This window comes from Elephantulus edwardii, unplaced genomic scaffold, assembly GCF_000299155.1.
Source record: "Elephantulus edwardii isolate Elephantulus edwardi_28Jun2011 unplaced genomic scaffold, EleEdw1.0 scaffold00241, whole genome shotgun sequence".
In the NCBI taxonomy this organism is placed as follows: domain Eukaryota; kingdom Metazoa; phylum Chordata; class Mammalia; order Macroscelidea; family Macroscelididae; genus Elephantulus; species Elephantulus edwardii.
The window spans coordinates 3,903,812-3,907,966 of record NW_006399991.1 but is presented as its reverse complement, the minus strand read 5'-3'; the positions used below and the strand labels follow the sequence as shown (position 1 = coordinate 3,907,966).

At 46.5% G+C, this 4,155-nt stretch overlaps 1 pseudogene; it reads left to right on the top strand.

Annotated features, from left to right (window-relative positions):
* The first annotated feature begins 1,631 nt into the window (after positions 1-1,631).
* On the top strand, positions 1,632-2,977 carry LOC102874537 (annotated as a pseudogene).
* The last annotated feature ends 1,178 nt before the right edge of the window (positions 2,978-4,155 follow it).

Below are 4,155 nucleotides of genomic sequence, written 5' to 3'. Positions count from 1 at the left end.
GAAAGGAAAGGAAAGGAAAGGAAAGGAAAGGAAAGGAAAGGAAAGGAAAGGAAAGGAAAGGAAAGGAAAGGAAAGGAAAGGAAAGGAGGGAGAGAGAAAGAAAAGGCATCCAGATTAGCAAAAACCTGCTGCTATATGCAGATGATATGATAGTGTACACAGAAAACTCCAAGGACTCAACAAAAAACCTGTTAGAGCTGTTAGAACAATTTAGTAGGGTGGTAGAAGAAGAGCAAGATCTGAAAATCAATGGGATTCCTCTACCGTAAAAAAGAGAACTCAGAGAAGGAAACCAAAACTGCAATGCCATTTACAATAGTCAACCACAACTGAGATACTTGAGAGTGAACCTAGCTAGAGACACAAAAATCCTGTGCAAAAAAATCCCCTACAGAAAATATCTGCAAGATACAATAAAAGACATAAATAAATGGAAAATGTGCCCTATTCATGTATAAGAAGAAGCTCAATATTGTGGAAATGACAAATCTATATAATTTACATGTTCAGTGCAACCCCACTCCAGATGCCAAATTAATTTTTCAAGGAGATCAAAAGGGAAATTGTCAAGATTATTTGGAGAAGAAAAAGACCCCAAACAAGCAAAGTACTTGTGAAAAACAAAAATGAAGTGGGAGGCATAGCACTCCCTGACCTCAAAACCTATCAATAAAACCTATTAATTAGGTAATTGACAAATGTTGCTGGCAAAACTGGATTGCTGCCTGTAAAAAGCTGAAACAGGATCCACATTTCACACCATACACAAAAATCAATTCAAACTGCATCAGACACTTGGGAATAAAGTCCCAAACCAAAAAGTTCATAAGAGACAAACAGATATCAAGCTTAGATGGCCTAGTCTATGGTGTAAAGAGACTGCCAAATGCATCCAGAAATGTTCAATCTGAAGAGGATAAAATGGGACCTCCTAAAGATTAAATCCCTGTGCACATAAAAAAACATTTTCCAAATGTTTAGATAGAGAAATTATGGTACATTCACACAGTGGAATACTACACAGGACACAGGAGCAATGATTTTGTAAATTATTACCTAACTTGGGAGGGACTGGAAAGCATTATGCTGAGTGAACTAACTCAATCTCACAAATACAAATACTGTATAAAACCATTATTGTAGAATGAGTACAAGGAATCATGGGGGGATGGGGGAAGGTGGAAGCAAAGGGATGAGGATGTGCGGAGGGTGTGTGTGGGGTTAATCATGGAGTTGTATAATTTGATCGGGGTTGAGGTAAATTGGAAGAATCTGTTCTCAAAAACAAAACGGGAGAGCCCTGGGGGCGGGGCCGCCCTGCCTGTGGCCGGCTCGCCCTTGGCTCCCTAATCCCGGGCGGCCCCGAGTCCCTCCGCAGCCGCGTCCACCTGGAGCCGCGAGGTTCTTAGCTCTTCCCGACCTGGCTCTCACCCCAGGGGTGTCCTGACGCTGCCCATGGGCACAGCTGCACCCTAAACCCGGGATTCTCGGCCGAGATCATAGCATTGACCGCTGGACTTGCCTTGCTTGGGGATCTGATTTCTCCCATCGTCGGGATTTATCAGTGATTTCGTCCCGAGGAGATCTGACAGCCTGGGGCAGCTGCTGGCCTCCAGCAGAGCCGAGCCAAAATGTCCCCGGAGTCCAAAAAGCTTTTCAACATCATTATTTTAGGAGTTGCCTTTATGTTTATGTTCACCGCCTTTCAAACTTGTGGGAATGTGGCGCAAACTGTCATCAGGAGCTTAAACAGCACGGATTTTCATGGCAGTGGATATACCAGCATGGCGATTATTTACGGCGTGTTCTCGGCTTCAAATTTGATAACGCCGTCTGTGGTTGCCATTGTAGGACCCCAGCTCTCGATGTTCGCAAGTGGCTTATTCTATAGCATGTACATTGCCGTTTTTATCCAGCCTTTCCCCTGGTCCTTCTACACGGCCTCCGCCTTCATCGGAATCACAGCTGCTGTGTTTTGGACAGCCCAAGGGAACTGCCTGACCATCAGCTCAGATGAGCACACGATTGGCAGGAACAGTGGCATTTTCTGGGCACTCTTACAGTCAAGCTTGTTCTTTGGGAATCTCTACATATATTTCGCCTGGCAAGGGAAGACACAGATCTCAGAGAGCGACCGGAGGACCGTGTTCATTGCCCTGACTGTCATCAGTCTTGTGGGGATCTTTTCTTTCTCATTAGGAAACCAGATTCCGAAAATGTCCTGGGAGAAGATGAATCTTCCGATGACCAGGATCTGGAAATCAATGAGTCGGCTCAGAGCAACGTGACAAAGGCAATCGATGGGTTCAAAAAGTCTCTTAAGCTGTGTGTCACCAAGGAGATGCTGCTCCTGAGCGTCACCACGGCGTACACAGGTCTGGAGTTGACTTTCTTCACTGGGGTCTAAGGAACCTGCATTGGTGCTGTCAACAAATTTGGGACAGAGGAGAAGAGCCTCATTGGACTCTCTGGCATTTTCATCGGCATTGGAGAAATCTTAGGAGGAAGCCTCTTTGGCCTGCTAAGCAAGAACCATCGCTGTGGCCGAAATCCGGTCGTGCTGTTGGGCCTCCTGGTGCACTTTGTGGCCTTTTACTTGATATTTCTCAACATCCCCGGGGATGCGCCCATCGCACCCGTCCAAGGGACTGACAGCAGCGCTTACATCACACCCAGCAAAGAAGTGGCCATCCTGTGCAGCTTCCTGCTGGGCCTTGGGGACAGCTGCTTCAACACGCAGATGCTCAGCATCCTGGGCTTCCTCTACGCTGAAGACAGTGCTCTGGCCTTCGCCGTCTTCAAGTTCGTCCAGTCCATCTGCGCGGCCGTGGCGTTCTTCTACAGCAACTATCTCCTGCTGCACTGGCAGCTGCTGCTCATGGTGGTCTGTGGGTTTTTTGGAGCAGTCTCGTTCTTCACCGTGGAGTGGGAAGCCGCTGCCGTTGTGGCCCTGGGTTCGGACTACCGGAGTATCTGACCAAGTGCACGCGACAGGCTCGCTCTTTCCAGAAGGGAGGACCGCAGTGCCGAGAGGCCGTCGCTTCCAAGGACTCAGACTGTGGAGTCAGCCGGAGTCGGTATCAGAGTTTACAGACACTGGGCATTGAAAACAAGTGGAGGAAGGGAATCCTGTCCTACCAGTGATAATCGTTCAGAGGTGATGTTCTTCCTTGTATCCATCTCCCATTTTTAATCATGTTTTTGGTTGTCAGTGGCTTCTTCTCCCTTCTGTTCTTCCTGAACGATCCTGCCCCGATTTAAAATTCTGGCACATCATAGGAAGGGTCTTGTGGGGTGTGGCACACGAAGTGGGTTTCACCAACATGTGGGGAGTCTGCTGCCCCTCAGCTGTGTCTACAAAGGTGAAATAAATAGTGAGCGCCTGGAATGGCAGTCTTGACTGGGGAAGGATTTGCACTTTTCTCCCCCCTTTAAATGCATTTGCTGACTAGCCGGGACAGTCAGTTAAGTACATAGAGCCCAGTGCTCTGATCCCACAGCTCTCCGTTGGCCCGGCCCGGAAGGCAGACACCTCAGGGGTCTAGTTGTCTTTCTGATTGTTTGGTTTTGTTTTTTGAGTTGTGGTTGGTTGGTTCGGGTTTTCCCCTTAGGTTCTCTTTTGGTCACATTGTCTTTATAAAGCTGACCTTTGTCTTTAGGGGTTGTCCGTGAGAATGACACCACCCGCAGGTCATGTGCTGGGAAGTGTGTGTATGGAACTTGACACTAATGAGATGTGTGTAAAAATCAACACAACCCTGGACGGTCGCAAGTGCAGTTTGTCGTAGCTCAAATGATGTCAAGTCAGGGACAACTTACATTAAAAAAAAAAGATGTAAACAAACAAACAAAAAACCAAACAGATTTTCCAACAGAGTAGAAAGAAAACCTACTGACTGAGAAAAACCATTTGGCAATACCATTTCAGATAAGATATCAAAAGTTTACAGACTCTTAAAGGACCTCCATAAGAAAAAAAACTGATAATACAATTACAAACAGGCAAAGGACATGGAAAGACTTTTCCACAGAGGAAGATATTCAGATGGCAAGCAGACACATGAAGAAATGCTCAAAATCACTGGCCATAGGAGAGATGCAAATCAAAATTACAATGAAATACCATCTAACCCCAGTAGCAGTGGCAAAGTTTAA